The sequence below is a fragment of the Ceratotherium simum genome, chromosome 27 (assembly GCF_057802395.1).
Source record: "Ceratotherium simum simum isolate JZ-2026a chromosome 27, ASM5780239v1, whole genome shotgun sequence".
Lineage (NCBI taxonomy): Eukaryota > Metazoa > Chordata > Mammalia > Perissodactyla > Rhinocerotidae > Ceratotherium > Ceratotherium simum.
Genome location: NC_141926.1, coordinates 42,427,133 through 42,448,394, shown reverse-complemented (window position 1 = coordinate 42,448,394; position 21,262 = coordinate 42,427,133). Strand labels below are relative to the sequence as shown.

Genomic DNA, 21,262 nt, shown 5'->3' with positions numbered 1-21,262 from the left:
TGCTGGCAGTTAAATTTAATTAATCCCTGGAGGAATTCTGTGTTTCATTGTGTATCAGCTACCACGTAGAACCACGTTGTCTGGTTAAAGTAACACTGAGATGTGTGAGTTAAAGTTAGTATGATTGGTGGATTTGCACATTCTTTGTTTTGAGATTGTCAACTCTCTCCCTGTTGGTGTGCAGTAGATATATTTTGTTTTAGCATTTCCTTGAAATGCTAATTCCAATCATTAGAGATAAATGTTTCTGCCTATGTTGGAAAAAATGTTTAAAATAAGCCTTTCCTAAATCATTTTATAAGAGAAGAATTGATCAAGTAGTAAACCATCAAGTTCTTGTTATTAAATTGCTTTTACTTCAACTATCTTTGTGTGTCTGTGTGTATTTCTGGCAAAATAGAAAATTACCTCAAAGAAGATAAGTATGGACACCTAAAATTAGCTGTGCTCTGATATCCAGATCAAATAGATTTCACATTTTCTTAAGATAAACTGAAAATCCCTTGATGTTTGCTCACCTCCAGTTATAACTCTGACAGTATTCTATAGCACTTAACATTCTTACAAGTTTTATATTTAGTATATGAGTTAAGTGATTGGAATTGCAAAAAGTTTTCTTCTCCTCTAATTTTTTATGACACATTTAATTTTAAAAGTCCTCTTTGTTTTGAAAATGAGAATTCATTTAGAATTATTCCTGCTATTTTAGAAATCAGTTCAAATAAGCATGGCATTATTTTTATTATGCTTGGAAAAAAGAGAATCTATACTTCCTTTTAGATTTACTTCCCGTGGTAGAAATGGACTGGGTTGGTACGTTGCATTTTGATTCAATTTTAAAAATCCTTGATATATATTACTGCTGTAGGCAAAGGTATATGAAACATCAAGTGGCCAAAGAAACTGATAAAGCAATTATTTTTATTTTCTTAAAAATAATATTTCTTCCAAACAAATAGCATTTTTTTTCTAATAACATCACTGGAATGAAAGATTCTTAATAGATATATAGTCTCCCTTGCTGTCACTAAAATTGTCTCCCAAGGAAATATATTTTATGATTTTAGTCTTATATTAAATACTTAAGGTTTTTTTCTTTAATAACCCCACTAAACTCTCAAGGAAATTGACATAAATGCAGAGCTAATGTTTTAAAGGACAAAATGTGAAAAGACTACAAGGACTTGGTGTTCTCATGGAGCCTCAGAGAGTCATCACTCTTGTGTGTCATGCATTTTATCGTCTGCAGGAAAGCAGGGACCTTGATTTGAAGGACATTCTCTGACTCTTTAATAGATGTTGACCATTCGGGGCCGTGAAAGAATTGAACAAATTTTCGATACTATTTTTTCCCTTTATTTGTCTCAATTATGATGCAACATTTCCTGTCTCTAGTGAGTCAAATTTCCCCAATGACATAGTTTCAGAGATTTTTCTAGATTATTATAATTTGATGATTTGTTTCCTTCTGCTACTATTGGTCCGCTGAAGTGCAGGTGCTCACGGAGTGAGACACTCTAGCCAGCGTTCTGCTGAAAATTCGTCCGCATAACGTAGGGATGCAAATGTCGCAGAGGACTGTCTTCATGGCAGGTGCTATTTCCAGGTTGAAAAGTAGATCAGTGTCATCTGCCTCAACATCCTGGAGAAGTGGAGCAACTTTGCTGAAATTAAGAAAAAGCAACTTTGTTGAGTGATTAAGAAATAAGGAAAATCAGTGTTTATAATAGCTTCTTCAATCCGAGGAATTGCTCACTACACTAACATTTAATTTCTATGATACGTTTTATCCACCAATGTTGATGTGCTTTTTGGAACTTCAGTCACATGCAGAATATGCACTTTCTAAAAAAAGTTAATCATATTTTTATCTCAACTTCTGCTTATAGACTAAGCTTCAGGTTGACTTTTTGAACAAATATGTAATTAATAAAATTGGCATAAAAAAATGAACCACATTAACATTTCTTATAGCTATGAAATTGTTAATTTTGATAATCATTATTAAATAACATTCAAATAGCTAAAAAAATAAAACCTCTCACATTTTAATTTATGTTAGTTTTGATCCATTTTCCTATACGTGTTATATTTTACACAATACTTTAAAACTTCTTGGCTTTCTTCTTGTCTTATAATTTATGGTGTATAATACATCCTATGCTTCATTTGCATATCACATCTTCACATTATTGAACATATTTGAATCTGCAGGTTTCAAAATTAGCATCTGTTTCCCATTAACCACTTTCATTTGCTCAGGTGTTGGTGATGTAATTATAGTCAGGTGCACAAGTCTGGCTTCCTGTATTCTTATCAGTACAGCATCACATTATTATCGCTTTTACAATTTGGCTCTAATTGCATTTTCTATGTAAAATTTCTATAGGACTACTTATTGCATTAGTATTATTATATACACTACAATTTGCAAAAATATGTTGGTGTTTTAAAAGAAAAAGTGATGATAACAATTCCTTCTCAAGAAAAAAAACATAATTTTCTTTCTATTTCTGAATCTGTAACCTTCATCCTTGGTATACTTTACTGAAAGAAAAAAATGTTATTTATTTATAGCTTTCTATGTGATTTAATGAAAGTACTCTTGTGGTTCTTAAGATGATTGTTATAAGTTGTTTTCTCGAGAGAAACCCTTGCTCATTTTCATGTTGATGAATAAATTTTCTTTTTATCTCGATTAGTTATATCTCCATCTCTCCGTCCCTCCATCCATCTATCCACCCATGTGCAACATGTTTGAGAACTGAGGATCACTTGCTTATACTTCCTCATTTGTACACATATCGATTCCTTGGCTTGAGTATCTGACATTATAAATGATTCTTAGAAAATACATTTCCTTATTAACTGATTCCCACTACACACTTGTCCTGAAAAGTTTTCAGGTGCATCCTCACTCAAGAGTAATGTCTTCTGAGTCTCATTTTCTATCAGGGTGCTGGAATAATGCCAGTCTGGGTTACTTCTTTGTCAGTCGTTGGTATCTACTTCATCATTCTTTTCCTTTCTTTGGAGCAGGACTTGGAGAATGGAAATAGATTCACCATTTTGTGTTTCTGAAACATTTGTAGTTTTTTTTTATTTAGAATCTGACTTCATATTTTTATGTTTTATATGAGGAAAAACAAGCCAAAGCAATTCTCCCAATTAGAAGAATATCTCTTTTCTTTGATTTGCTCAATTTGGCTTTTTCTTTTCTTTAAATTTCCTTTTCTTTTTCGAGAATTCACTTAAATAATTTCTACACTATTATATGCTATATTCATAAATATATACTATCATATCATATTGATAATTTTAAAGATTGCTTATCTTACATAAATGCAATAAATTCTCAGTTTTTTCAGAGAAGCAGAAAGATTTTTTAAATCTCCAGCAGGCAATTCCAGCAGAAAAATAATTATTAAATTTTTGGTATTGCCTTTCTTTTTCAGATGCATGGGGTTAATAGACCCTTATGAACATATGCCACAAGTACAATTTTCAGTTTAGCTCTATTTTTTGATACTAGGAAGCATTTTCTCATTATTATATATTTATTAAAAATATTTATACTATTACATATTAGTAAAATTTTATCAAGAGAATGTATCATAAAGCTTTTTCTGCTTTACTAAGGATTTTTTTCTTAATTCAAATACTAATATTTTAAAATTGACTCTGAGTCAAAAGTTATAAAAATTTTAAGACTTCAGTGTATTTCAAAATATTATTTTGATAAATAGTTAAATCAATTTATACTGCTGCTTGCAGTCATTAGTTAATATGTATGGTTTTTCTTAAGTCTTTAGGACTCTGATATCATGCAAGAACTTTTTTATATTTCACATATTGTTTTCATTTGTTTTATAATTACTCCTATTTTTCACATTTATCTTTTTTATCTCTAAGTCTATATGAATTTAAGGATACTTTTCCCTAATTGCATTGTTCTTAGAACACAATATCTTTTTTCATAATACTATTTCAATAGTTATTGTTATATAAAAAATTTTTTATATAATTAATTTAATCTCACTTTTATTGATACTAATGTTTTTTCAATGGATTCTTTCAGGTTTTTGTGTTAGAGAGTAACTCAGAACTGAGGGATTCCTCTAGATTGAATGTCCAATGAAGGCAAATGAGATGAGAGCATAGAATGCACTTAGGTTTTCAGAAGCACTTACAAATAGAGTGGGAAGTATTAACGAGTGACTCAGAACTGATTTAAAAATCACTAGAACTTCGAGGTCAGAGAAGAACTGCAGGGCAGAAGTGTGTAGACTGATTTGGGAGATTGTTGCAATAACCAGGTGAGAGATAACAGCCTCGTGTGCTGCCAGGTAGGCCTGCCAGCACATGCTCAGGTATTGAATGAGTATAATTGCGATATAGGAAAATCAAAGGAATCTAAAACATCTCCTTGGTTTTGGGCTTGAACCACTGGCTGGATGTGGTATCATTTTCTGAAATGTGGGAGACTGGTAGAGAAATACTGTTTGGTATGTGTTCTGGGAGAGAATTCAATATTGGAGATATTAAGTTTGAGATAACTATTAAACACCCTCCTGGGGATTGTCAAAATGTATTCCATTTGCAAACCACAGTAACTTTTCCCATACTCATACTCTTTATATCTATTTGGAGTCGTAATTCATTGATCAAAATTAATAGAATAATGTTTAATAATGTTAACTGCAGTCATCTTGGGTTATTATGGAGATAAATACTAAAAATGACATTGGTTATTGATTACAGAGAGTTCCATGTTAACAGAATAAGTATTCTTCTACTTTAATAATTAAAATAAAAAAAATACTTTAAGTAAATCTTGTGGGTTATATTTATGATAACTTTTCAACATCCAATGAGACAATCATATGATTTTTATTTAGAATGATCAGTTAATTGTTCTTTTTCACTTAAAGTTTAATATAATCTATTAATTTCCTAAAAAATTTTGGGTATATAATCATATATTGCTGCATGTAATTTCCCCTTTGGATTTTACCATAAATACTTACAATAGATATTGAAGTATAATACTGTTTTTGCATGTAATAACACCACGTTTAAATAGATTTCATGAGATAATTTAAGAAACTTTCCATCTTTTTTATTATAGGAATTAATTTTTTTCTTGAACACTTGTAAGAATTCAAATGTAAAATAACTTGCATCCAGATTATCTTTTCTTAGTATTTTGATAATTTTTTATCTCTTCCTATTGCTCATATTTTCTAGTTTATTGATAGTGAGTGTTGGTAATTTTTATTTTTTCATATAATTGTGCTTTTTATTGAGGGCTTTTTAAAGCGTAAAGGTATATAAATTATGCTCTTACAATTTAAAAATGTTGAATGCATGTTTTTAAAAAATATTTGTTTTCTTAAGTTTGGCATAATGATGTCTATTTTAGTCATGTTTAAAAGAACCAGAAAGTGGATTTTGTTATTAATTTAAAATTTTCTTTAAAATATTTTATTTCCTTTCGTTTTTATAGTTTCTTACTCACTTTGCTGGTTATTTGTTTCAGTGCATTTATTTTTTCCCAAATTCTGAAACTAAAAAGTTAATTAAATTAATTTTAATTTTAGTAATTTTGGCATATTAATGCTATCACTTAACCTCTAAATATGACTTTGGCCCAATTTGATTGTGTAAGTTTCCACAGCTTGCTATTTTCAAAGTATACTGATTTAAGCTTTTAAAATTTTCATCATTATTCAAAAGCTCTTTAAGAAATTATTCTAAAATGTTGAAATGATTGTGAGTTTCTTGTTTATATTTGTGTTGTTAATTTTTATTGTGCTGTGAGCATTGAATGTAGGCTTTAGAATTTCCTGTTTTTGATTTTGTCTTTTTATGACTGAGAACATGACCAATTTTTATGAATATTAGTCAATATTTCAAAGATATTTTTCTATTTTTGTATGTAACATTTTATTAATTATTGCTTTTCCATTTAACTCTTCCTTGTTCTTAATGTTTGTTCTACATATTGTACTACAACTTGATAATCAATTTTAATATTTTTCTTTATTATTTTGTCTAACAATTTATCCTTAGATTTCTAATCATTTTTGCCTAAAGGATGTCATTCTGTTTTTCTGTATTTAAGTTTACAGATTTTCCTTTTATTGCTTCACAATTGATAGAATATGATTTACTCTGCTTTGAGTGTCTTTTGTATTCTTTCCTTCCTTCCGTCTCTTTTATCTTCCTTTTCTCTCTCTCTGAATATTACTACTGATTTGAAGATTTACTCAATATTTTCAAACCATTAATTTTTTCGAGCCATCAATTATATTTTTAACTATCAAAATTTTTCCAAATGTGTCCAGTGAAAGGCACTTCAACCTAGCTCCAAGGTCCTTTCTTTATAATGCCCTCAATAGAATTCTTTATAAATTTATGGACTTTTCATAACTGTATTAGTATCAGAGGGGTTTTGACTTGTAATGTTCACAAAGACATGAACTAGGACAACTGAAATGTCTCCAAACTTTTACTCACAGACATAGATAATTAAATTTTTTGGATCTTCTCAATTTTGGATTGATCTCATGATGTTTTTTCATTCATTGTTCAGTCTTTCTTTAGTAATTGAACATTGATTTCCTCCCCTGTTCTAAGTACTTCAATCAGTGTCTAGCCTTTTGATTTTTTAATCAACTTAGATTTTTAGAATATTTTTAAATTTACAGAAAAACTGTGAAGATAGTACAGAGTTCCCATAATCCCTACACCCAGTTTCCCCTATTAGTAACAACTCACATTAATACAGTGTATTAGTTACAATTAACAAACCAATATTGATGCTATAATTAAGTGCATATTTTATTCAGATTTCCTTAGTTTTTATGCAATGTTCCTTTTCTGGGTCAGGATCTCATCCAGGATACTGCATTACCTGTAGTCATTATGTCTTCTTAGATTCCTCTTGGCTGTGTCAATTCCTCAGACTTTCCTTGATTCTCACATTGACAGTTTTGAGGAGTCTTGGTCAGGTATTTTGTAAAATGTCCCTCTTGAGATTTGTCTGATGTTTTCCTCATGTTTGGATTGAAGTTATGGGTTTTGGGGGGCAAGACCATAAAGACAAAATGTCATTTTTATCACATTTTATCAAGGGTACATATTATCAGCATGACTTATCAGTTATCCTTGTTAATGCTGACCTTCGTCACTTGGCTGAGGTAGCATTTGTCAGGTTCCTCCACTGTAAAGGTATTCACTACCCCCCACCCCAGCTCCATGTCACTGAGGCACAGCCGCCATTTAAGAAGTGAGGAATTATGCTCAACCTCCTTGAGGGTGAACTATCTACATGAATTATTTGGAATTCTCTGCATGGGTGATTTGTCTCTTCTCCATTTATGTATTTATTCATCATTTGTTTATATCAGTATGAGCTTATATTGAATTTGTTAATTTTATTGTTCACATTGTTCCAGCTTTGGCCATTGAGGGCACTTTCAGTGGACCCCTGTGTCTGTGTGACTAACCCTCATCAATGTGTTTGTGTGTGTTTGCATATATGTGTTTTGAAAACTTCCTTATTTTATGGCATGACAAGATGCTCCAGGCTCATCCTGTATATTTCTTGCCCTAGTCCTAGAATCAACTATTTCTCCAAGGAATCCTAGTGCCTTTTATTGGTTTAGGCTTATTGTTAATGAGCAAATGGATTCATCCCTTAATTTTATGCATTTTCTGTGTAACGTTTGCAGTATATGACCTGATCTGCTCTCCCTGATATTCTTTTCAGTGGGGGCTTTTGTTGTCAATTCCAGGACACACCAATGTCTCCCAGGAACATACAAGAAACCTCATAACCACAAAAGGTTCTTCTCCTGAAAAGCAGAGGGCCTGAAAATTCACGGGGAGACAAAAATATCCAGCCCCAGGAGAAGATGGATTCAGATTTGGCACAAAATGTATTGAGAAATGGGGTAAATGTATTCCTTTTAAGATGAGTATAAAGAAAATGAGATTTTGGTTTAAGAGCACTGTAAAAGAGAGAGCCCTTGGATAAAGAAAGGATGGTGACTAAGGGAGTTCAACATTCTAGAGGTGTGGGCCTTTCCTTGTGTTCATAAAATTAGGGCAGCGGTGCAGATGATAACTTAACAGTAATATTTTAATGAATACTGCATAATGATAGATGTGGAAGAAGATACTTTGGATAAAATATATCAGGGAAAAGCAAAATGAATTATGCAGAAGCATACTCTAAAGGAACACATTAATTATTCTTATCAAGGTGTCCAGAAGGAAACATGTTTCAGAAATATCCCGTGCTAACATTGTTTGTAAAAGAAAAGTTTACAAAGTCTATTAGGCTGATAAATACAAACGCTGTCAAAGACAATGGAGGGATACTATACTTAGTACATATAGGTACACTATAAAATGTATTTGCAGACTATTGATATGTTTTGAGAATTTATATATAGTGTTAATAATATTATAAATAATGACTGTTGTTTATATCATAATATTTTTGTGAGAAATATATGATATAATGGATTTAAATGCTGGGCCTATGGTAAACACTCAATAAATTTTAGCCATTATGATTTTTATTTTTAGTATCAATAGCAGTAAAATTAGTATTTGTAAAACAAACAGGTAATTCTGACCCTTCCCATCTAATAGAAAATGAAAAGTTTAGTTTTAAACCAAAAATTTGTTGTTAGATTATAAGTGGTTCACTAGGGACTAACTTTCATATGTGTGTTTTGTAAATGAAGGGATTATATTTTTTCATTTTTTTAAAGTGAGTTGTAATGGATTGTCTAAAATGATGGTGGCGTTGGTTACTCAGGGCTAGATAATTGGAGGAACTCACAGGACTCCACTGAATACACTAAGGTAAGACTTTCATAAAAATGAATGATATGGCAAAGGAGAAAGAAATCACAGGCAAGCATCAAGCACCCTAGAAACTTCCAAGTGTATCTCTCCAGTTCCTTCCTTGGTCACACAGGATGCACTTTGTCTCTGGATTGTGAGCCATGGAGATATATGTGAGGAATCTTGGTTTCAGGATAGCTTGGGCAAAAGTTTCCAGCAGGGTCTTTTATATCCCATGGGTCATGCAGTCACACCAGCTTGTGCAGCAGGTTTAACTGAGTGTAGACTATCTGTAGATTCCTAAACAATGTAGACCAGTTAGACCACAAACTTCCAGAGGAGTTTCAAACTTTAGCAGCACCCTATAAATTACTAGTTAGCACATTTCATCCTTATTTTACCTAAGATCAGGGGTCCTTGGAATAAAGCAAAGACAGTCCAAAATCCAACTGTCTGAGAATTCTACCATATGCAATGGTTGTTAGCAATTCCTTCTCTCCCTGCATGTGTGTGCCTCTTTCCCGTCAAGAGGACTGCCTTCCCTCCACTCTATTCTGAGCTGGGCTTTTGACTTGCTTTGGCAAATAAAATCTGGTGGAAGTGACACTGTGTATTTCAGTTAAGAGACCTAGTGGTTTCTGCTTTTGCTTACTTGCTTCTTTGAGCTTCCATGTAGAGAAGTCTAGGCAAACCTCTTAGAGAAAGAGGCGCTGCAGAATGAGAGAGAACATAGTGGGACAACATGGAGAAAAACCCAAGAACCCATGCTGATGACCAACATCAAGGCCTAGGCATATGAATCAGGCCTTGAACCCTCAGTCTCTGAGTGGACCATGCAAGCCACTACAGGCAGAGTGGGGAGAAGCTGTCCATTCTGAGGCCTGCCCTAGCTCTTTACCCACAAACCTGGGAGCAAGAAGATTGTGGTTGTTAAAGTAAGCAAGTATTGAAGCGATTTGTTAGGCAGCAAAACCTAAGGGAAATCTAGTGCATTAAGACGTAATTGTGTCAATTTATAATTTTGAATATTAATTGTGCCAAAACTTAACTAGACAATAACTACACTTTTTAGAAAGAGACTTTATAGATCATCTAGTGCCTGTATTAGTATTTAAATATTAAATTAAGTATTTACAAATGAAATTTTAGTATTTAAATGAGAATTCTAGATTTTCAAATTAAGGAGAATCTTGCCTTTACCTTTAGAAATATCTTTAGAAAACAATCATTGGTGATCATTACTTTTTTAAATAGACTTTATTTTTATAAATCAATTTTATTGATTTCATCTCTTATTTTTACTATTTCTTTTCTTCTACTTATTTTGGATTTAAGTTGCTCTTCTTTTTCCAGTTTCCTAAGGTGGAAACAGAGTATTGATTTCACATCTTTCTTCTTTTTTAATATATGCAGTCAATGCTATAAATTTCTCTCTAAATGTTGCTTTCACTGGATCCCACAAATTTTGATGTTGTGTTTTTTATTTTCATTTAATTCAAAATATTTTTAAATTTCTCTTGAAATCTTTGACTCGTGTTATTTAGAAGTATGTTGTTTATAATCTCTGTGTATTTTGTAATTTTCCATCTATCCTTCTGTAATTGATTTCTAGTTTAATTTCATTGTGGTCTGACCACAGACATTGTATGACTTTTATCTTTCTAAATTTGTTGAAGTATGTTTTACAGCCCAGAATGTGATCTATCTTGGTGACTCCTCCATAAGCTTGAGAAGAATGTATGTTCTGCTGTTGTTGCACGAAGCAGTCTAGGGATAACAATTATATCAAGTTGATTCCTGGTGTGGCTGAGTTCAACTACGCCCTTACTGTTTTATCTCCTGGATTTGTCCATTTCTGATAGAGGAGTGTTGAAGTTCCAAATAATGGTAGTGGATTTATCTATTTCTCCTTGCAGTTCTGTCAGTTTTTGCCTCATAAAGTTTGACGCTCTGTTGTTAAATCCATACGCTTTAAGGATTGTTATGTTCTCTTGGAGAATGACCTCTTTATCATTATGTTTTGCTGTTCTTTATACCTGACGAAATCTTCTCTGTCTGAATTTAATACAGCTACTCCTTCTCTCTTTTGATTAGTGTTACATTGGTATATTTTTCTCCAACCATTTGCTTTTAATTTACATAGTCATGAGCCTTATAATGACGTTTTGGTCAAGGACAAACTGTGTATACAATGGTGGTCCCATAAGATTAGTATCATATAGCTTGGGTGTGTAGTAGGCTGTACCATCTAGGTTTGCATAAGTGCACTCTATGATGTGTGCACAATGATGAAATCACCTAATGACACGTTTCTCAGAATGTCATTAAGTGACATCTGACTATATATGTCTTTGTATTTAAAGTGGCTTTCTCATAGACAACATATGGTTGGTTCATGTTTTTTGCTCCACTCTGAAAATTTCTGTCTTTTAATTGGTTTGTTTAGACCGTTGATGTTCAAAGTGATTATTGATATAGTCAGATTAATATCTGCCATGTTTGTTACTGTTTTCTGTCTGTTGCCCTGGTTTTTTGTTCCGTTTCTCAGAATGTCATTAAGTGACACCTGACTATATATGTCTTTGTATTTAAAGTGGCTTTCTCACAGACAACATATGGTTGGTTCGTGTTTTTTGATCCACTCTGAAAATTTCTGACGTTTAATTGGTTTGTTTAGACCACTGATGTTCAAAGTGTTTATTGATATAGTCGGATTAATATCTGCCATGTTTGTTACTGTTTTCTGTCTGTTGCCCTGGTTTTTTGTTCCTACTGTTGTCTTCCATTCTTTTATCTTCCTTTTGTGGTTTTATTAAGCATTTTATGATTCCATTTTCTCTCCGTTCTTAGCATATTAGTTACACTCTTTAAAAAAATTTTTTCAGTGGTTGCCTCAGAGTTTGCAATATACATTTACAGCTAATCCAAATCCATTTTCAAATGACACTATACCACATCACAGGTAGTGTGTGTACCTTATAATAACAAAATATTCCTAATTCCTGGCTCCCATTCCTTGTGTTACTGCTATCACTTATTTCACTTATATATAAGCATACATAAATGTATATGTAATATATACATAATCAAATACATTGTTGGTATTATTATTTTAAGCAAACTGTTATCTGTTAGATCAATTAAGAATAAGAAAAATAAAAGTTTGTATTTTACCTCCACTTATTTCTTCTTCAGTGCTCTTCCTTTCTTTATGTACATCTGAGTTTCTGACCTATATCATTCTCCTTCTCTCTAACAACTTCTTTTAAACGTTTCTTGCAAGGCAGGTCTACTGGCAACAAATTCTCTCAACGTTTGTTTGTCTGAGAAAGTCTTTATTTCTCCTTCACTTTTCAAAGATAATTTCCCAGGATACAGAATTCTAGGTAGGTTTTTTTTTTTTTCTCTCAACATTAAATATTTCACTCCACTCTTTTCTTGCTTGCATCATTTCAGAGGAGAAGTAGGATGTAATCCTTATCTTTGATCCTCTATAGGTAAGGTCTTGCTTCTTTCAAGATTTCTAATCTTTGATTATCTTCGGTTTGCATGTGATATACACAGATGTAGCTCTTTTTTGGTGTTTACCTTGCTTAGTGCTTTCTGAGCTTCCTGGAACTGTGGTTTGGTGGCTGACATTAGTTGGGGGAAATTCTTCATTATTGTTGTCTCAAATATTTCTTCTATTGCTTTATCCCTTTCATCTCCTTCTGGTATTTCCATATCGTGTATGTTACACCTTTTGTCGTTGTCCCACTGTCTTCAGATATTTTCTTCTGTTTCTTTCAGTCTGTGTTCTCTTTGCCTTTTCAGTTTGGAAGTTTCTATTGACATATCCTCAAGCTCAGAGATTCTTTTCTCAGCCATGTCCAGTCTACTAATGAACATAACAAAGGCATTTTTTAGTTTTGTTACAGTGTTTTTGATCTCTAGTATTTCTTTTTGGTTCTTTCTTAGAATTTCCATCTCTGCTTACATTGCCTATCTGTTCTTACATGCTGTCTACTTTATCCTTTAAAGCTCTTACCATCTTCATCATAGTTGTTTTAAGTTCCTAGTCTGATAATATCGACATCTCCACCATGTCTGGTTCTGATGTTTGCTCTTCTCTTTAAATTGTCTTTTTTTTGTTGTTTGTTTTTCTGAGGAAGATTCGCCCTGAGCTAACATCTGTAAAGTCTTCCTTTATTTTGTATGTGGAACACCACCACAGCATGGCTGACAAGCGGTGTAGCTCAGAGTCCAGGATCTGAACCTGCAAACCCAGGCCACCGAAGCGAAGTACAGTGAACTTAACCAGTATGCCATGGGGCCAGGCCCTGTTTAACTTGTTTTTTTGCCTTTTAGTATGCCTTGTAATTTTTTCTTATAGTCAGGCATGATGTACCGGGTAAAAGATACTGTTGTAAATAGTCCTTTAGTAATGTGGTGGGGAGGTGTGGAGGGAGGGGAAGCATCGTCCAGTCCTTTGATAGGGACTCTGATTAGTGTTTTAGTCAGTCCAAGCCTCTGGACTGTGAAGTCCTCAAGTGCTTCTCGATTTTTTCCCCTCTTTAGGTGGGAAAGGGAGGTTAGAGGGAGCTGGGGCTGGTTATTTTCCTGCCTTAGGTCAGTTAGTCTGTGATAAATCCCAATAGCTTAGTCTCTGGTAAACTAGTTTCCATGAGGGTAAGCCTTGTTAAGAAGAACAGAATGCTTTGCAGCACTTCAAAATGATTCTTTTTCCCCTCTCCCTAGCAGAAACATAAGGGGACTTTTCTCTGATAGTCACTGTAAGTATCTGTTCCAACTCCTGGAGGTAAAATTCACAACAGTGTGAGGGCCTCCTGTGACTCGGTCTCTTTGGAGTTTTTCTCTCTCCAACTTGTCCACACTAAACCTCCAGCAATTCGTCAGTTATAGTTCAGGTTTTGCTACCTGAATGCTGGTTCCAGTGGCGATTTCTGCTTGGGGGTTTCTGCTCTGGTTCTCATTCTCTAAATCTGCCTTTCTGTCTCTCCAATTTTGGGGGCAGCATTTTGCCCTGTGACCTCACTTCTTTGGCAGATCTAAGAAGAGTTGTTGATTTTTCAGTTTGTTCAGCTTTTTATTTGTTATTAGGTTGGAGTTGCCTCACATACCGGATTGGAAACTGTTGATTGTTGCATTTTTTAAAAAAATGCTTAGATAGAAAATGTTTAGATATCTTGGAATTTTACAAATATTAGTTTGAAATTGGAGTTTAATTCTTGTAATGGTGTTTTAATTTAAATCTTATCATTTCACACATTTATTATCACTGATTTATGTATTACTTATAAACTTTTCTGCTCTTCTTAAAATTTCTAATGCATACTTCTCTGCCTTTCACGTACCTTGTTCCAATATGGTATATGTAAGTCAGCACTGTATTCTTAGCACATTTTTGTATAGATAAGTATAGATGAGTTTTTAAATAATTGACTAGTGAGTTTCTCAAATAAGAATGATTTATCCTCTTCCATGTATTTATTTATAAATACAGAATTATTTTTCTCATGAAATTGTAGCAAAAGTAGAGTTAATTTAATGAAGGTTGTCATCATTCACAGACCCTTCCTGAGGGACAGTTTCACCTTCCCGCCCTGATGGCCCAGACCCGACAGGGGCGTGGCAGGAGTAGAGCCCCAGCTGCCCTCTGATGGACACACACAAATAAGTCTCTCTGTTACTGTAGCCACTGTAAACGGTAGTTTCTGTTCCCACAGCGCAACTCAGCCTCTGCTGACTAAGATGTGTGGATATGTATGGAAGATTGTTCTCACAAACTCAATTTAGACTATGTAGGTTTGTTTCAAAGGTGAAACTTATCAGATTCAGATCACTGCATTTGTTTGTTTTCATGAAACTACTGAAATTTCCATGGAAGCATGTGAATACCAAGTTATGAAGAACTTGCTACGTTAGTTATTTCACAGTTAAAAGAAAATGACCAGATAGGTTAATATAAAGTGGATTAAAGAATAATTCTGTTTTTCCTTATGGGAAAAGTAAAACAGCTCTAGAAGGAAAAAATGTAGAAGTATTAAAAGTTTCCAAGTAACACGGGCAATAAAGCTGGATGAAATGTCTTTCAAACACACATGTGCACACACACAGACACACAAATTATCTTATCTCATGATTTTGGAATTTTAATTTAATGATGAGAGTATTGTCTATGAATGGAAACAGATTTCAGAAAGAGAACTTAATCTTACATTATCTTAGATGCTTTAAAAAAGACATCACTTGGTTTATATCTATTTTGTTTGCCACTGAGACACTCACTAAGTGTATATTAAATTTTCACAAAATATTAGCATGCACAATGGACTTTGAAGTCTAGTTTTGGTTTGAAACGATTTCTGTGTCTGCTGTTCCTAGTGCTTCCTTGTTTATTGTTGCTGGATTCTTACACTCCTTCCATAAGAACAAAATATTATAGATATAACAATACAAAATATTTCCGCTTCTACAGTGCTAGTTTATGGTGAGAGTATTTTGAGGCAAATAAAGCCTGATTACAATTCAATAAATGAAACTACCAAGTCAATATAAAAGCTCCATGACAACTGGAATTTTTGTGCTATAATGGTTTTTTTCCACGTTGTTCAAAGCAGAAACAACCTAATAGCTCCTCTCCTATAGCTGAATAAGCAGTTATGTGCTTATTCTAATGTTTTAAATGTCTCTGAAGGCTCCATCTTTAGACAAAGTTTAAATAGTGTATAAGAAACACTAACCAAGATAAAATATATAATATGGTTTACTCTCCTGAGGCATAAACTGGGCAAACACACACTGTGCAAAAATAATACATACATTTCTTTTAAAAACAATACGATAGTCCATATACCCAGAGTCTTTGAATCGGAAGAGGCATATGCCCACTGGGATGTTTAATTTGCGTACCACTGGCCAAGGGCAGCACAGGTGCTGAGGGTGATTTCTGGATGAAGGTGCCACGCGTGAAATGACAAAAGTCGACTCTTTGCATGTCTACCTCCCTGCTGCTGGTAACTAAGCAATACTGCTCCTTGGCTGATTTCCTAATAAACCACAGGTGGGGGGGTGTCGAGGGCGTGCCATTACAAATCGTCTGTTAGATCAAAGTGCAGAGGGGAAGCGGCAGGTGTGCAGGATTAATAGCTACATTTATCTCCCAGGCACTTAATAATTGCTTCTGGGGTGGCTTCCTTGTAGCAGAGCATTTCATGGACTCCAAAAGCGTTTTGATGAAGCTTAACGTGCTCCATGCTGGCAGAGTTCTCCTGTGCTAAATTAGGGTGTGTGTTTCTTATGCTAATGAGGCACTGGTGTAGCAAACAGATACAGGGAACCACTTGTAAGTGAGTTATCATTCACGTTGCTCTTCTGCAAACAAATATTAGAGTTTGCCTTTACATTTTTAATATGTATTTGAAAATAAAACTAATATATTCATCATATTTTAATAAATATTTTCCCATATTTAATACCTACTGACACTTATCAAGTGCCTTCTGTATGCCAGCTAGATACTGATCTAGGCTTTTATATACACATAGTTCTAAGAACAATCCTTTTGTGTAGATTATTTTATAATTACAATCAATATTATCATTGGTTATGATTATAATCAAATAATGAAGAATAATAGGCTAAAATTGGTTGCCTTTTCCTTCCTGAGAGACTTAAAAGTTCAGTTAGATTGTCCTGCTAGATGAGGAAAGCCTTTTATAGTTCTAGGCAGATAGAAGATACAGAGCACAGGATGCAATTTTGGAAATTTGGGGTAGTTTTATAGTTCTATGTGCAATGACATAGTAGCAGCTGAGTTTCCCGGTGTATATTCTGATTTTGATGTAAAATTTGGACTGCCTTTGACTGTAGGTGTGTGTTTGCATGGGTTTTTGTATTTTACAAAACTAATAGAAGGCCTGGGAGAGGGAAACAGGACGGGGAAACATTGTGAGATTTTTGTGTGGTACCTGATGCTCTGGACATGCTCACAGCCCACTGCTGTGGAGACCTTGATGACCTCGAATAAATAATATGCTGTTCCTATGTTCCTTTCCAGCCTTTCCTACGAATATAGTCAGGTGATCCCCGTATTTATAATTATTTCTGGACTTCCATGTGGTTGTGTGTTTCTCAGATAATGGCTTTCTTGGCTTTGAAAATGTCACTGCATCTGTCCCATTCTAACGTCCTGAGATCAAATATTAGAACATACGGAATTGAAAATGGAAAATAATCAACATTCTATGTGTTTAGAGTTTAACATAAATATAAAACAATGTTTTCCTTTGGATCTACTCCTGTGGTTTGCAGTGATGAAATGTCACTTAATTTGTTAAAATGTATAAAAATACAAAATCTATTACAAGTTATTCAAAACATTACTTTTTCCAGTGTTTTCAAATATCTAAATAGTGTAACGCAAAGTTGGCAGTTTAATTTCTGGAAAATAAATAACTGTTGCTCCCGTGTATTCAAAAGTGTAACATTTTGATCCTCCAGCACTGTGATATATTTACTTGTATGAAAGAGTTTAATTCGTCCATATCTTTTTGCATATCTCCAAATATGTCCCCATGCTTGCTTCCCAACTGTCCAAACCCTTAAACCACAACTGTACTCCAATGAGACACGCAAGAAGATGGAGATGTGCTGGTGTCTCCGTGAATCAGTGCTTGGAGTCCAGCCATCACAGTCAGAGGACAGCGTCACCTGTTGGCGAGACAGCCAGCCCTCCATCCAATCCACCCTCCTCTTCTACAGCGGTAGGACTGTGGCTAGAGTCATGGCTAAAACTCATTTTCCAGGCTCTCTTGTAGCTAAGTGAGTCCACATGTCTAGATCTCGTCCGTAAAATGTGAGAGGAATTGATAGGAGTCATGTCTAAGACAAAGATTTTAAGATGGATATTTGCCTCCTCCATGTCCTCTCTCCTCTTTTGCTGGCTGGGTGAAGATGACAATGAGACATAGCAATTAGAGGGGAGCCACAAGGTGCAAGGAGCCTGGGTCATTGAATAGTAATATTAATGCACCTCTTGTCAGCCAGAAATAAACACCTTGGACTGTTACCTTAAAAAGGAAAGAAACATCTATTACACCTCCAGCAATATATAACTCTGAGTGTGCTTATTATATTATACAATATATAATGTTATATATTCTATTCGTTATAGTATTTTAATTTAACCTAAGTAATACAATGCCAATGTAAAATGAGGAAGCCTTCCTCAAGGCAAACACAGAGATCCAGCAGGGAAAATTAAGAACTGCAGGCCACAAATGGTGTGTGCTCAGAGCATCCTGCTGAGAAGACTGGGAGTTCCCTAGGATTCCACACTGCAGACCGCTGTGATCATCCGCTCGGTTGTCCACAGCAAGTGAATAAAGGATGGTTGCAAGTGTTTCCCATCTTTGCCAAACCTGAAGTAAATAAATTAGTGACTGTCTTGTCTGTAAAATTAAGACACCATTAAATATTAACACACAACATGCAATACGGGACAGCTTCGTCTGTAGAGATTTGGAGGCATCAGGGTTTCTTAATATGTGATGTTCCCTATGATAATGATAAGGCTACTACCTTCCCTCCCTATAATATCAGGCTTTCTTTCTTCCCTCCTTTCTGTCCCCTGAACCAAAAGTTTGAAAATGTAACATGAATCTTCTTTTCTTCTGTATAGTTTTGGAAGTTTAAAATGTAGAACTTTTTTTTAAACAAATTATCTATGGAATCTCTCAGGGACTAATACAATTTAACATACTTAATGTTTGTATGAATGTAATTCAGCCTTTGAAGATGCATGGATTACAGGTACGCTATGAGGGAAGAACTGGACTGAGTTTAGCCCATCATTCCCCATGATACCCTGGGGCTGAGAGAAGAGCTTTCTGTTTTGGTTTACTGAGAGGAAAGCTCTCAGTGGACCTTGAAGATGGGAGATGCACTGTGAAGCAGTGAGGATGAATGGGGATAATTGGAGAAGCAGAGGTGAGAGTGGCTGGCCCTGAGGGAAGGGGCGATTCCCCCATGTGTAAGGACACGGAGTTTGGTAAGCCCACATCCAGATTAGCCTGCAGTACCTGGTGGCCCGCAGGAGAGAGGTGGGAGGACTTTGGGGAGCAGCTAGCAGAGGCATGGAGGGGTCGGGACGTGAGGTTGATGCTCCCGGCCTCCACAAAGTCTACTGTGCCCCGCTCTGCACACACAGAGCAGAGCTGCCTGTCCTCAGTGGGCCCCTCGGGCGCAGGGGTGGGCATGGTAGGGGGTCTCATCCTGCACTGAATGATGAAGCTCCTTCCCTCATTTCTTTTAATACCACAAATGTTTATTTAAATTTCTAGGCCACTCTAATAGGAAGGAAAAGGGGAATAGGCTTAAAACATGCCTGACATAATAACTCACCTACCTTGAAGAGTGAGAGTTGGGAGTTATCTTTATATTGGTTTAGAAAAATTAGTGTGGAGTGAAATTTACTTCTGGCACATTTAAAAAAAGGTAGGATCTCTGAATTGATCATTCGGTTTCACCCAAAGTGACTTCTGCAGCATCAAAAGAGATCAGTGTATGCTATAAAAGTTCCACGTTGACCCTTCTTTGTTTTTACATTCTATATAGTCAATATATTTAATGATTTGGTCATATAAGATATTAACATTAGGGGAAGTAGGGTGAGGAACATAAGGAGACTTTAAACTTTTTTGCAACTTTTTTCTAGGTTTAAATTTAGCTCAAAATAAAATGTTAAAAATTAAAAGATGCAAGCGCTCATTTATCAGTCTTGGCCTGGAGCCAGTTAGTATAGCAACTTAGAAATCTCAGTGGTCCTGTATGGCATTCATCACCAAGAGTCTAGTTTTTACCTGTCACCACACACGTGTGCCCATTTACCCTTTTTGCCCTCCCCCTACCCCCTTGCCCTCTGGGAACCACCAGTCTGTTCTCTTTATCTATGTGTTTGTTTGTTTATCTTCCACATATGAGTGAAATCATATGGTATTTGTCTTTCTGTCTAACTTGCGATTCACTTAGCCTAATAACCCTCAAGGTCCATCCGTGTTGTCACAAATGGCACAATTTTGTCTTTTTTATGGCCAAATAGTATTCCATTGTGTGTGTGTGTGTGTGTGTGTGTGTGTGTGTGTTCTTTATCAGTTCTTATCACACCTTCTTTATCAGTTCATCCATTGATGGGCACTTGGGTTGCTTCAAAGTCTTGGCTATTATGAATAATGCTGCAATGAACATAGAGGTGCATGTATCTTTTTTAGTGTTTTCATATTCTTTGGATAATTATTCAGAAATGGGATAGCTGGGTCATATGGTAGTTATATTCTTAATTTTTCAAGGAATCTCCATACTGTTTTCCATACTGGCTACACCAGTTTACATTCCCACCAGAAGTTTATGAGAGTTCCCTTTTCTTCGCATCCTCTCCAACACTTGTTATTTCTTGTCTTTTTACTAATAGTCCTTCTGATGAGTGTAAGGTGATATTTCATTGTAGTTTTGATTTGCATTTCCCTAATAATTAGTAATGTTGAACATCTTTTCATGTGCCTGTTGGCCACCTGTATATCTTCTTTGGAAAAATGTCTGTTCAGATCCTCTGTTCACTTTTTGATCAGGATTATTCATTTTTTTTGTGGTTGAGTCCTTTATATATTTTGGAAGCTGAAATATAATAAGGTACACCTGAAATTTATGCAATGTTACAAACCAAAATGATCTTAATAAAATAACTAAAAAAAAAATCTCAATGGTCCTTTGTTGTTAGTGCTGTCAAGTCAATTCCAGCTCCTAGCAACCCTGTGTACAGCAGAGCAAAACCCTGCCCAGTCTTTTTGCTCCATCCTCTGCTGCTATTCATAGTGTTTTGATGGCCATTTTTTTAGGAAGTGAGTGGCCAGCTCCTTCTTCCTAGTCCATCTTAGTCTGGAAGCTCCGCTGAAACCTGTCCACCATGGGGGACCCTGTTAGTACTTGAAATCCCAGTGGCACAGCTTTCAGTATCCCAGCCACACACAGCCGCCATACTGTGACAACTGAGAAAAGATGGCGCGGTTCCCTGACCGGGAAATAAACCCGGGCCGTGGCAGTGAGAGCGCCAAATCTTAACCACTAGACCACCAGGCTGGCTGCAGTGGTCCTTATAATAAGCCATACAAATATACTAAAATATAGCTTTGTTAGGATGAACCTGAGTTATCAAGAAATGCTTTTAGTCTATGTTTATATTAGCACAAAAGTTATTATAAAAATTATTTTCAAAGGTAGGTGGGAAATACACCAAAGCAAGATCAACAAAGACTCCAGGCAAAGCAGGTGTTCGTGCATTCATCTGGCGAGCAGAGCTGTTGGTGGAGGTTTATTAAAGAAGTAGAAACATGGGCGTTAGTAA

The 21,262-nt window shown here is 35.0% G+C and overlaps 1 protein-coding gene across 6 annotated transcripts in view; it reads right to left on the bottom strand.

Moving 5' to 3' along the window:
- The window catches only part of LOC147913490 (uncharacterized), a 63,779-nt gene that overhangs the window by 32,162 nt on the left and 10,355 nt on the right, over positions 1 to 21,262 (bottom strand). Inside the window, exon 2 of one of the 6 annotated variants that reach the window (XR_015548764.1) lies at positions 916 to 1,664. The exons of 1 other annotated variant lie outside the window; for it this stretch is intronic. The gene's annotated coding sequence lies outside the window, so the exon portion shown is untranslated. Of the gene's footprint in view, positions 1 to 915; positions 1,665 to 10,020; positions 20,536 to 21,262 lie in introns of those variants that run through there. 4 more of the 6 variants (XR_015548763.1, XR_015548762.1, XR_015548760.1 and 1 more) reach the window with 4 other exon arrangements.